Raw genomic sequence first — 15,079 nt, forward strand, 5'->3', positions numbered from 1 at the left:
GCTCGACCGTCTGATAACAGAGGTCACTAGTAACGTCAACCAATGTGACGGAAAAATATTCGCAGACATATTGAAACAATATGATCCAATAAACTGGAGCAAATCTGCGGAAAACATCAGCAAAATAATTGAAGAAATTCCAAAGAAAATCCAAGTGATAAAGAGACTTATAAAGAAAGTCTACATCAATCAACACATTCCATCAAAGAACAATAAGAAGTCCAATATGGTGAATATGCTGATTGATGCAATGGGAAAAAGAATGCCAAAATGGTGTAATACATGTAAGATATGGTATTCCATTAATAATCCTCAACAACTGATTAGAAAATGTGATGCCTGTCATGTCCCAACACATCCCACATGTGCTGAAATACAGCAAAAAATAGAAAATAAAGACACAAAGGTATTCTGCTCAACATGCTTAGTCTGGATAGAAAATATAATTAAGTCGAGACTAAATCTGCAAATAGTTGAAGATAAAGAAGAGGAAGAAGAAGAAACAGAAGAAGAAGAAGAAGAAAAAGAAGAAGAAGAGAACAATGAACAGGATATGTGTAAGGATGCAGAAGAAATCATTGATATAACCTATGATGCCATCCAACAACATACTTATGAAGAAATAAATTACCAGATGGAAACAAATAATAGACCCAAGAGACTCTACCCGGACCTACATAATTTTAGGGAAGAGCAAGAACAAGAAAAAATAGAAAAGAAGGATATAGTCTGCAATATGCTGAAAAGAGGGAATTGCAGATTTGGCGAAAGATGCTACTACAAGCATCCAAAGATATGCCATAATTATGAAATATATGGTAAATGTGCGTATTTAGACGGATATGGAGACGAATGCAGAGATCTCCATCCAAAAATATGCAAAAACCTAAAAGAAGGAAAAGGATGCATTTACAACAAAAAATGTCGATATATGCATCCTGCAACCATGAATGAAAGTAAGAAAACTCAGCAATCTGAAAAGAAAAATGAAAGCCAAAAAGAAACAAAAAAAGAAACAAAAAAGCAGGCCGTGTATATACCGCGCTTTGAACCAAGAGCCCCAAGATATGAGGCCTTTCAACCCAAACCTGCACATTTAGAGCCCAACTACAAAGAATGCATCTATAATGCCAGGGGTTGGTGCAGATATGGGGACAGTTGCAGGTATACACACACAAATAAATATGAAGGCGAAAGAGCAAATATAATAGAAAAGTTGGATTTTTTAATGGCAGAATTCCGGGAAATGAAGAAAAGAACATCATATCAGAACAGGAAGGAAGCATGGGAGAATCCATATTATTACCAATATTAAATAATGGGGATGAAACACAAACCATAATAGTAATGAATGCACAGGGTTTAGTCACGAGTAACTCTAAAAGGAAAATAGAGTTCTTAGAAGAACTAACCCAAATTGAAAAAATATATATATTAAATATAAGTGAAACATGGTATTCCCAAGAGACTGGCAGTGATGACCAGATAAAGGGTTTCCAAACTTATAGATCAGACAGAAAAAATAGGAATCAAGGGGGAACCGCAATATATGGAAGAGACATAAATCAAGGAAAAGTATGTGAAAAATACAGCAACACAGAATGTGAATTGATTGCGGTAGAATTTGAATTTGAAAAACTAATGAATATTGTAGTTTACAGACCCCCAAACACTAAGGAGTTTGACATAATAATAGAAAAAATAGATGATATATGTAGAAACCATAAAGACTGGAATATACTCCTATCCGGAGATTTTAACTTTCCTTTCGTGGATTGGAAAGAACGGATAGAAGAAAGTGGTTGTATGTATACATATAAAAAAGATAGTAATAGTAGCGCAGAAGATAAGAGGCAATTTGAAAAGCTTCAAGATATGCTATTAGAACATAATATGCAACAAATAAACCACATTCCAACAAGAAAGGAAAATGTCCTAGATCTAGTATTTGTGAATGAGGTGAATTATGTTAAAGAAATAATAGTGTATAACACGGGAATTTCAGACCACAATGTCATAGAATTGATAGTTCATTCCAAAGTAAGTGATCACAGAATTAATAAAAGCACAAAACTTTGGGAAGGATATGGAAAATATAACTTTTACAGTAAGAATATAAAATGGTCAGAAATAAATGAAGAACTGAATAAAGAATAGAAAAATGTATTTATAAGTGATAATATACAGGTAAATACGGATATACTGTACAAAATACTGGAGAAAATTGTTGAAAAATATGTACCGAAAAAAAACAATAAACAAAAGACGTGCATACCAAGAGACAGAAGGATCTTATTTCAGAAAATTAAAAAGTGGAAGAAAAATCTTGCAAAAGAAAAAAATGTGTGGAAAATGAGGGAAATAAAATGTAAGATAGAAAATGCAGAACAAAAGATTATATAGTCGAAAGAAAATGAAAAAAGGGACTTAGAAGAAAGGACACTTCAAAATATAAAAAGAAACCCCAAAGTACTTTACTCCTATGCAAAAAAGATGAATAAAAGGAGAATAGAAATAGGCCCCCTAAGAATTGAAGGACGGCTAACGAATGAAAAAAAGGAAATATGCAACATATTAGCAGAAAAATATAAGAGTGAGTTCACGCCAAGAATTGCGAATGAGAATAATGAAACAGAAATGAGAGAAGAAAATGTTGAATATCTAACGGATATAGATATTAATGAAGCAGATATTGTCACGGCTATAAACGAAATTAAAAATGGATCGGCAGCCGGACCAGATGGAGTTCCAGCGATTTTGTTGAAAAAAACTGCAAACACTATCGCGAAGCCACTTGCAATACTGCTAAGACAGAGTATAGATATGAGCGAGATATATGTTAAACATAAATTAGCTTATATAACCCCTATCTTCAAAAGTGGATCAAGACTAGAGGCAAGCAATTATAGACCTGTTAGTCTAACATCACATATTATGAAAGTGTATGAGAGGGTAATAAAAAAGAAAATAATGAACCACTTGGTCAAAAATAATTTATTTAATATGGGTCAACACGGTTTCGTACCTGGAAAAAGTACACAGACCCAACTGATAGCTCACTATGAAAACATATACAATAATATGATAAATGAAAAAGACACAGATGTGATCTATCTAGATTTTGCAAAAGCCTTTGACAAGGTAGACCATAACATATTGGAGAAAAAAATGAGAAAGCATAATATTGTGGGAAAGATAGGAAAATGGGTAAAAGAATTCCTGCAAAACAGAAAACAGATAGTGGTTGCAAATGACGAGAAATCAGATGAAGCCCAGGTAATATCTGGTGTGCCCCAAGGTACGGTATTAGCTGCACTGCTATTTGTTATTATGATCTCAGACATAGACTGTGATGTTGAAAACTCCGTAGTGAGAAGTTTCGCCGATGACACAAGAATAAGTAGAGAAATTACTTGTGATGAAGATAGGAACTCACTACAAAGAGATCTAAACAAAATATATGAATGGGCAGAGATAAATAGGATGGTATTTAACTCCGATAAATTCGAATCAATAAATTATGGAAACAGAGAAGGAATGGTGTATGCATACAAGGGACCTAATAATGAGACAATCACAAACAAGGAAGCAATTAAAGACCTTGGTGTAATTTTAAATAGGAATATGTTATGCAACGACCAAATAGCAACACTGTTGGCTAAATGTAAAGCAAAAATGGGAATGTTATTCAGACACTTTAAAACAAGAAAAGCTGAACACATGATTATGCTTTACAAAACTTATGTGCGTAGTACACTCGAGTACTGCAATGTGATATGGTACCCACACTACCAAAAGGATATTGCGCAAATAGAGAGTGTACAAAGGTCCTATACTGCTAGAATAGAAGAAGTTAAGGACCTTGATTACTGGGAAAGACTGCAATTTTTAAAACTATACAGTCTAGAAAGGAGAAGAGAACGCTACATGATAATACAAGCATGGAAGCAAATAGAAGGAATTGCTGAAAACATCATGGAGCTTAAAGTATCAGAAAGAGCAAGCCGAGGTAGATTAATAGTGCCAAAAAGCATTCCAGGTAAACTGAGAAAGGCGCACAGGACATTAATCCACAACGCACCAGCATCGATAATGCAGCGACTATTTAATGTGCTGCCAGCTCATCTAAGAAACATATCAGGAGTGAGCGTAGATGCGTTTAAAAAACAGCTCGATAAATACCTAAGATGCATCCCAGACCATCCAAGACTGGAAGATGCAAAATACACCGGAAGATGTATTAGCAACTCTCTGGTGGATATACGAGGTGCCTCACACTGAGGGACCTGGGGGAACCCAAACAAAAAATAAGGCAATAAGGTAAGGCTCTCTCTCTCTCTCTCTCTCTCTCTCTCTCTCTCTCTCTCTCTCTCTCTCTCTCTCTCTCTCTCTCTCTCTCTCCTTCCCATAACATACATATAATTCAAGATTCCTAAGTAATTTTGCCTATTGCCAAAATATTGGTTGAGACAGATATTTTTTTTGTGGGTCCTCACCTCTATTGGTTTGATTGTTACTCAAATTATGAATAATTGATTTTTGTAAATTCATATAAAAATGAATATGTGGGACCTTTGTATTAGGATATGCGTGAGAAAAACTGTACATATCATAATTCTTTTTTATAGCAGACAGAAACGTTTTTAGAAAAAAGGTTGGCAGAAATAATTACATGTTTGGATTGTTGGTAAGGCTATCTAATAAAATATGCTAGCTTAATGTCTGTAAGATGCCATGTGACCCGAATGCAATTTTCTTTATTTGAGTACCTCCTAGTGATGTTTATCCTCAGGAAGTTATTATATGATATCACTAGTTTCCGGTATGTTATCTTTGCCAGCCAGTCTTTGCCAGCGGAATGAAAACAGATTGTGGGCTACACTGTATCTGGTAACGGTATTTGTTGCCAGATCCATGCCTGTGGTTTTCTCGCTTCTGATGTCACCAATCCTCATTCTCGCTCCACATTAAGTTCTGGTATCAATGTTTTCTCTTCGGAAAAAGTCCTATAGTGCGGAAATGCCTTAAGAGTTTGACACTCTTACATGGGTGTTTAGATTGAATTCTTTTTTACAGGTCTTTAATTTAATGTGATATGTTCTTTCCTATATTCATATGGTGCAAAGAGAGAGGAAGGGTATTGGTAAATATTGCCACATTAATATGGATCTTAGTACAAAAAAAAAAGAATAAAATAAATAAATTTTCTCCCTGGGGTTCAGTTATTTTGTTCAGTGTATATATGTTTGTTAATAATCAAGTAACACGCAGACACCGTAAAGTTTAGTTTTTCCAAAAATCTCAGAGGGATCAATATAAAAGTAGATAAATACTGTAAATGAATAAGCATGACGTCCCACTTAATTTTGTGTGTTTTTTAAATTAAATTCTGTTTAGCTATATCATTTATCACTTTATATAAAAAGCTTAATTACATAAGAAACGCAAAACATATGTATGTTAACGCGAGGTGTGTTAAAATTATTAAATTATTGTTCGAATTTTAGTAGATATTTGAAGTGGAAAACAGTTAGTTTTGAGTAATCGTGCTTCAAGTTTTGCTGTCACATGAGTGAACTTTTTATTACAAGATACTTTGTTTATTGATATTATGTGGTATTATTTTTGCATGCGGCATTCTAAACAGTTATATATCGGCATTATGTTTACTTTTTCTTGTTTATCGGAATAAATAGAAAAGATTACTACTTACTACGTTGGCATCAAGTTGAGTGTTGATATCGTCATGGAGTCTCTCTCTCTCTCTCTCTCTCTCTCTCTCTCTCTCTCTCTCTCTCTCTTCCTTGCCCTTATTGGCTTTTATAGCCTGAATGATGGGGTGTTTTCACAAAGTTAAATCATTAAAAAGGGGTTTTATTTTACCTGCGATAGTTGCTTTCCCTAATTTACTGATGGTGTGGGTCACAGTCTTGAGTGAGGGAAGGGTAAACCAATGCCAGATATCACTAGATTTTCATGCATGAAATGAAACAAGAAATAAGGAATTCAAGCGGAAATAAACATTATTTCTGATGGCATACGGCTTAATCTTGCGATCGACCTCTTAGGTTACGCCACGGTTATCCCTTTAAAGATTCGTGACCAACGAAAATGGCCGCGGAATGTTCAGATAAACTTTGCGCTGTAAGCTTGGATAGTTATGGAATATGAATCCATGAAAAATTCCAATTAGATTTTTTTTGGGGAAAAATAATTGGTTCCCAGAGGATGATCCGGTATCTTTCAGATAGGTTATTACAGTTTCTCATTACTATGCACAATAATTTGACTTATCGCTGGTGTTAAGTATGTTTTGATGATGGTTCTTGATGTTTCGTTTAATATCGGTCGTCCCACATACTCGTTGTCCCGTTTTTTATCTGCACCACCACTTCTTTGACAAAGTTTTTCCCGCTATTCAGGGTCGCTATTTCTTAAAAGCCGTTTCCAATTTCTTCTATCTCTGATGCCCTCTACTATGTGAGATCTTTCTCCTCCATATCAGCTGTAACACACTTCATCCACCTCTTTGGTTTCCCCTCGTTCTCTTACCTGGAACATCCATTTCCAACAACTTCCTCGCAACATACTCCTGGTCTCTTCTCATTACTTGTACAAAACAGTGGAATCTCTTATCTTTGATTTTCTTTGATACCTCTTTAATATAAAATTTCCAAGGTACGATATTGTAGCTGGAACTGCTTGTCTTCTCGTTCACGAAGTTTTACAGGTAGGGGTATTGGGGGTGGGGTAATTTAGTTTGGAAGTCAAGTGGGAGAATAGAGCAGTTCTAGCCTGTACCTTGAATTGTACACATCAAATTTTCACAGAGCGCCGTTCGATGGATAATTCTACGACGATGGAGTTCGAGAGTAACGTTAAAAGGATAGTGAACGAGCAAATAAGTAAAGCGCACAATGATTTTTTAAACAAGTTGGCCAATTTATTTTTATCCAAGTTTCAACCCTTCGATCAACAACAGAAGGAACGATCAGATGAGCAGTTTGACAAGATTCACCACGATGTGTTAATGACAGATACATACGAATTTCAAAGAAGAGCTGTGAAGACCAATTAAAGTTCAAACAGAAAGTAGCGATTACGTTAAAGGAAGCCGATGCTTTTCATTGTTCCATAGGATGAATCCTCGATGAAGGCTAATGAGAAGTTTGCAGAAGGCATTGATTTGATAAACTTCAGACAAAAGTTGATAAAAATGGCCGATTCTTCGGAACGCAGTTGACAACTAGTGCAGGAATACACTGCCAATCCCTTGGCATTGGATTCAGACGATGATTTGAAGATTATTTTTGTGCCCAGACTTGCGCAGAAAGGAAAATAAAAGCAGAAAGAGCAAAACAGAGGACCAAGGTTGACCCTTACAGTAAACGTGGAGGAAACTACAACAAGCAGAAGGGGAAGAGGCCAGGAGTTTGCTTTAATTGTTTTAAACCTGGTCATTGGCAAAATGAATGCCCAGAGAAGAAGGCACCTAAGTTAAGTACTGATTTAGTTGGTAACAATAATAATAATTCAGTTGGATGTAACTGGTATGGTCAGTATCAGGCTCAGGCAGAAACGGAGTTAAAGAAAGTATATGCAGTACGGTTAAGCATAACAGTAAGGAGGTAATTTTAAATGAACAGGTAAATAAAATGCCCTTGGGGCCATTAAAGACTGCTATACTCATATTAGAAGGAGCCTGTGCTATTGACTGCATTTTGAGGGTAATAAATGAAGGGTACAGCATACCATTTAAGGTTCTTACAGTAACTGGTTGTTTAGATAACAATAAGTCAGCATTAGATAACCCTGTTTTTGTAAGTACGGAGATAAAGTATTGGAGAAAGGATGCGAAGCAGAGGTCTCGATTTTACCGTACGTCGTTAATCTACTAACTGTGGCATATAGCGGGTCGGGTAAGACTAAGTTAGTGTTGGACTGCAGACGTAGCAATGAAAATATTAACCAGTTCTAATTTAAGTTTGAAAACGGATCAGTGTTAAGATACTTGTTCAGAGAGGGGATTATTTATTCAGATTCGATGTAAAGAATGCCTTTCATCATGTTGAAATTTTTCCAGAGCATGGGCAATTCTTAGCTTTTAGCTGGTACGAGAGGGGCGAAAGAAGGTTCTTTTTTTTATGATATTTTGACTTTTGGTATATCTAGCACTGGTCATGTTTTTACCAAGTTGACTAGAGAAGTGGTGAACTATTGGAGGTCACAAGGTTTTAAGATAATCATGTACCTAGAGGACGGATTAGGGGAAAATAAATATTTCGTGTCAGCTTCCGAGGTAAGTTTTTCTATAAAGCAGAGTTTACTAGATTTTGGGTTTCTGATAGCAGAAGAGAAATGCCTATCGTCACCAGTGCAGAACTTAGTTTGGATAGGTTTAGATTGGGACACGAAAAATGATGTGCTGCAAATAGCATAGGACAGAGTAACTAGACTGTTACAGACAATAGGCAAAAGTATTAGAAACATAAGAAGGGGTAAGTTTTTGTACAACTGCAGATTTATAGCCGGTATTGTAGGTCAAATGATATCAATGATGCCGGTAGCGGGGTTCGTATGTCGGATGAAAACCAGACAACTGTATCACTGTATTTTATTAAGGGCGAGTTGGAACGATCTAGTGTTTTTATATGTAAAGGCTGTAAATGAGCTGCATTTTTGGCTGTCCAATGTTGAACAATTGAATGACAGAGGAACGAATCTACAGGAATCTTGGGCATGTGAATACATTGCACTTTCTAATACTTTGGAGTTGGGCGCAGGTGGATATTTGATCCCTGCTGCAACCGAGTCTGCTTGTGACTTGGGTTATGAGGTTGAACAGACTGACTGTAGTCTAAAGGTTCCCAGTGATAATTTGGGTACAGCTACCTGTAGTTGGTCTGACACCAAGGTCAAAAGTTCCACATGGAGGGAATTTGAAGGGGTATGCAGAATGCTGAAAACTTCAGCAAGTGCTTTAAAGAACACCACAGTTATGATGAAGACCGATAATAAAAAGGTAGTTAGTATAGTCAAATACGGTAGCAAAAAAGCTGATTTGCAGGAAAAGGCTTCAGAGATGTATAATTTTTGCTTGTCAAAGAATATCACTACATTAACACAATGAATACTGAGTAACTGCGACAAGATAGCAGATAGTTGGAGTCGTTAAAGCGTTTGCGACGACTATGGTATTAATCCCAGAGTTTATAAGAGCATAACAGTTGAATGGGGTGAGCACACAGTAGACAGGTTCGCTACAGATTACAATACTAAGTGTAAAAGATTTAATTCAAAATCGTGGTGCCGCGAACCAAAGCGATAGATGCTTTTGTTCAAAATTGGCTTGGGGAAATAAATTGGTTAGTACCTCCGCAGAGTTGCATTGCGAGGGTCATGAGAAAAATATTCACAGAGAGTGCTGACTGTACTCGAGGCCAATACAGAAAGGTCAGTCCGACAGAGGATTATCCGTGAGTAATCCTTTCGGGCTCATCACGCTCGCCACTCTGTCATTCAAGAACCCAACTTCTAACAGGGAGATGAATGTTTTTGCCGACATTACTCATTTAATAAATAGTCGGAAATAACTGAGCTGATTTGGGCTTTTGCTTAAGCAGTGATTTCATTTCATATCCGTAAAATTTTGGCAAAATCTAGTACAGAACATGGGCTGGCCTATAAAAATAATGAACCCCAGTACAGGCAGCGCGTCTAGTATGCTGTGCAGTAATTATCGTCATCTTGTGCAAATCCTTAAAGGTATTTGTGAAGTAGAGGTCTGTTGGAATCCAATAACTAGCAAGCTACCTCTGAATTTATCTTGCTGATAAAAAGACTGTATTAATATAATTAATTCAAGCAACATGTATAGCAATATACCAGCGATAAATGGTTTTGGGATTAATAAAGAATTTGAAATAAATACTTAGGAGAAGGTCATAAAGCTAATAACTTTTTAAAAGTAAAATCACTGATAACAAGATGCTTGCACAAATTTCAAAAAGGCATATTTCTTTCTGGCAAGTCAGTTATTTTTCTCTATAATATGGTTAAAGATGTTTTTAATACAGATTGCATTATGACGCAAACGATAAATGTTGACTGCTTAGAGTATCTGTTCATCTACATAAGGCAAATGGAGGAGACACACGATCACCCTAATGCTGCTGAACTTTAAGTTTAGGCTTAGGTCATTGATTTTGGGAAAACTATAAAATAATTTGTGAAAAGACAAACATCATTACAAAAAGTAACAATTATGATATGTTACAAATGAGTTTGCATGGAATTCCAAATACAGAATAGGCATTAGAAGTATACTTGACCAGGTCATTGTTTAAAGATTTAGATTTTTAATGCCCCAAAAAAGATATAACCAATCAGAAACTGGTTAAAGAAAAAAAATTGCCACTGTAATTGAAGGTGAAGCTCTTTAATATAAAGGTAGTTATAATGTCAAAAAGTTTTCTACAATATATCTACGATTAGGAAGAAAGATGACAGAATGTAAAAAACCTAATGAATCGTTGATTGGGATGTTAAACAGAAGAATTTTCTTCATAATTAATTGTCGTACGAGAAGGCATCACTTTCATTGGGGATAGCATGCAGAAATACTCCCGTAGCTGAATTGCAACGACCAGGAGGAAAGGTCCCAGGAGACATTATAGAATTCTATGTAAAGATCTATATATACTATAGATTATAACACTTATATAATAATATTAACATGAAGAAGGGAAAGATAAAAATTGAAAATAATCGGGGAGATGCAAGAAAAAAAACTGAAGATAAATATTTAGATATGTGAAAATACTTTTAAGATATTTAATCAAGTAATGGTTGTAGAATGAAGCACGGTTAATTCTGTTTGCATTCAATTGTGTAGAAATTATTTTCATTGATAAAAGTTAACGCTACAACCGTGTTTCTTTCAATACTCCCTATTCAATTCACGCTGCTTTAGTAAGTTTACATTATTATGATGTAATATAAAAAAATAGGTTTAGGGTATTGTCTGAAATTTCTGATAACGGAAGTATCATATTAAATAGTCAATTGCAAGAATTACTTGAAGGGAAATAACAATAACACTTAAATGTATACAAGACCACGGCCCACCAGAGAATCGCCATTTGAGGTTGGTGTGACGTCACAGTCAGAGAGAGACGGGAGGGTGACAGTTCTGTTCGTCTGACCTCTTTATATTGGTCTTGACTCTACTTTAGTCGTTCCTTTGTGGGTATCGGTACCATTTTGGGCGTTATTGAACGAAAACAATGCAGAATTGAAACAATCGGTAAAACGTATATGGTATCTGATAGATGAATATCTCATTGTCCATGGTAGGGGAAACAATGGAGTGTTCGGTAAAAAACCACATAAATTTGATTTAGTTGCATTTCAAATTTAATTTTGAACATTTGTTTTTTGTGTTTGAACAGGAATAAGCCAAGAGCAGTGCTTGTTAGAAAAACGTTCGGCTAGCGGTATCGACGAGAAACACGCCTTTTTTAAGCAGTTGCACAGTTTTAAGAAGCAGTTACTGGCATCAAGAAGCGATAACACTGTCAAAAATTAGTTTTACAGTTGTTCCAAGTGGAAACCCTTCGCCAAGACACGTGATTAGATGTACTTACCGGCCAATCCAGTTCACGTAGCTTTGTATATGTCATTTTCAGTAGATTCAGGAACATCTTATAGTACTATTTCTACTTGCATGTATTCTATTAAGTGGGCTTACGAGATGTGTGGACAGGTTGATCCTACAGATAATAGTGTCATAAAATTCGGTAGAGACGTCCAAAAGGATTGTTAAGCCTCCTGTAAACAAAACAGATTTCACATCTCTATCAAGGTTTATAGAGATAAAAATGAAAAGAACATAGATAGATTTACATGTTGGAAGTCTTTTATGATATCATTCAATGCTTCCTTACATTATCAAATGTAGGTGAAGAGTCAGTGTATTACATTTACAAGACCCAATTGCTGAATATCTTTTTCCAGATTTTTTGGTAGAAATGGAGAAAGGCTTAAATTTTCAGGAATATTACCCAAAAAGGTAAAGATACCGGGCCATAGTTAATGCTCACCTCTATTATATCAGTCTAAATTCTGTGAGTTTCCATCCCTTCTAAGGAACATAAATTCTTTTAACATACATTCCTTCACAAACATGTATTTCACATTGCATCTCGGCATGAATTGTGTTTATTTAGTAAAACATGTTGGAGATTTTTAAAAAGTTCTATCAACGAAGCAATGTTTTGATGAGCCTTGCTTTTGCAAGGATGTTGTTGTTGCAAGAATCTAAATTCTTTTTTGATCGTCTCCACTATAATGTACTAGCCAGTCTTCTCCTACTGTCGATATCCTATTACCACCTAGAAAATCTACATCAGCCAATGATGTTGATAACCCGGGAAGGATAAGAAGGCAGGGAAACTTTCGGTCTTCTTGTCAATAGCATACCAGTTTTATCTGAGATATTCTTCTTATAATACTAAGTATTATAGAAAATTTCATCTTATCCTCGGAATGTTTTCACTAAGAAGATGAAACTAAAAAAAATTATGTTTAATCTATAACTAATAAACGAAGAATTAATAATTTGCATACAGTGAAGAAACCAGTCTTTATACCAAATAACCAATAGGCAATAGTTCATTGTACAAAAATCGTAGAATATTATTTTTATTATTATTATTATTATTATTATTATTATTATTATTATTATTATTATTATTATTATTATTATTATTATTATTATTATTGTTACAATCTCGGCTACAACCCAAATTGGAAAAGCAGGATGTCATAAGCCCAAGTCTTGAGCCATCTATCTAATGCAACAGTAATTAAGAGGAAACTAGGTCTCCAAGTTTCGAACCCAACAGGGAAAATAGCCAAGTGAGGAAAGGAAAAGGAAATACAGTAAATACACCACAAGAAAAGTAATGACCATGTGATACCCTTCTTCCAATCTCCAATGCTGTATAGATATCGTTTGATTGTAGTTAAGAAGCTTGTATGATTGGCCTTGATTTTAGTGCTGCCTTTGACCGCGTTAATCACAAGGCCCTTCTTTTAAATTCAAACAGTATGAAGTGGGTGTGTCGTTTTTTAGCATTATTATTGATTTTTAAGTAATAGATCGCAAAGAGTTGTTGTTGATGGGCACCATAGTGAGTATAGGAATGTGATATTTGGTGTTCCCCAGGGTAGTGTTCTTGGCCCATTACTTTTCATACTATATGCATATAACATGTGGGTTGGCCTAGAAAACAAGCTTGTTGCATATGCAGATGATGCTACTCTCTTTACATCAATTTCATCTCCTGAATGTAGGTCTGGGGTTGCTGAATCCCTTAATACAGATCTAGCAAAAATTAGTGCATGGTGCAAATTATGGGGCATGAAGTTGAATCCTAACAAAACTCAAAGTATGTTTGTAAGTAGGTCAAGGACTCCTCAACATCCAAATCTCAGTATTGATAATGTTTCTTTAAGTTTGTATGGATCTTTTAAAATTTTAGGTGTGATTCTCGACAGCAAATTTACTTTTGAGAAACACATTAGGTCTGTGTCTTCTTCAATTGCACAAAAAAAATGGCTTATTGAGAAAGTCTTACAAGATTTTCGGTGATCAATCTATTCTGAAGAAGTGTTTTAATTCTTTTATTCTACCTTGTTTTGAGTACTGTTCTCCTGTCTGGTGTTCAGCTGCTTATTCTCTTCTTAATTTGTTGGACAGAAACTTACGGTCTATTAAAATATCTTATCCCTGATCTAGATATTAATCTTTGGCACCGTCATTCAATTAGCTCATTATGCATGTTGCATAAGATTTTTTATAATTCTGACCATCCATTACATTTAGATCTTCCTGGACAATTCCATCCTGTTCGTAATACTAGGCAGGCAGTTAATTCTAATAGCCAGGCCTTCTCCATCATGAGGCGCAATACTACACAGTATTCTAGAAGTTTTATTCCAGCTGTGACCAAGTTGTGGAATGATCTTCATTATCGGGTAGTTGAATCAGTAGAACTTCAAAAGTTCGAAGTTGCAGTAAATATTTTTATGTTGAAACGGGCTGACATAAGTCTTTTTATAGTTTATATATGACATATCTGTTCTGATGTTGTTACTGATTTTAGATTCATTTATTGTTAATTTGGTCTCTTTATTTATTTATTTCCTTATTTTCCTTTCCTCACTGGGCTATTTTTCCGACTAGCGTTGTAGCTTGGCTAGTAATAATAATGATAATATATATACATATATATATATATATATATATATATATATATATATATATATATATATATATATATATATATATATATATATATATATATATATATATATGATGAAACTTACGAATAGCAGCAAAGCATATGCATGAATCCATGTTGAACATATACCGCTCAATATCTGATGTACATAGTTCCTAAGAAAGAAACCAGATGTCACTATATTCGACAAGCTTGAAACTAGTCCTTTTTACATTAAACTTTTGAAGCTTGAAAATACATGGAGTTTTTATATTGTATTTCCTATATTACAATTAATATCAAAAGTTAATTGTATAATGGTAATAAGATATCAGGATGAACTAATTTCTACGATTGATTTCGGTTTTGATCTCTAGCATGAAAAAAACTATTCGTTGATACCTCCTTCATATCTTATAATTGTCTTGTTTGGAGTTTTAATTATTTGGCGGATATATAATTTTTCACATGAATTAAATGTAATATCATATGTGCATCCTTTGGTAATTAAGGATAATTCCCATTGAAAATCTTCTCTTTTTTTGTATTATTGTTATTAAATGCTAAATTATTTTTTTTTTCAATTTGCAAATATTTTGAAAATCGTTAGCGTGGCAATATAAGTAAGATTTTGGTATCAAAGTTTTCTCCATGGTTTTATTTAAGAAACTCTATTTACGCTAATGCTAATGCGTCATCTAATACAGTTACAAGATAATCTCATCTCATATCTGCAGTCCTAATCTCATTTACTTCATAATCAATATATCCAGAGTTGTAAACTCTCGAAATCT

This window comes from Palaemon carinicauda, chromosome 19 (genome assembly GCF_036898095.1).
Source record: "Palaemon carinicauda isolate YSFRI2023 chromosome 19, ASM3689809v2, whole genome shotgun sequence".
NCBI classification, from domain to species: Eukaryota; Metazoa; Arthropoda; class Malacostraca; order Decapoda; family Palaemonidae; genus Palaemon; species Palaemon carinicauda.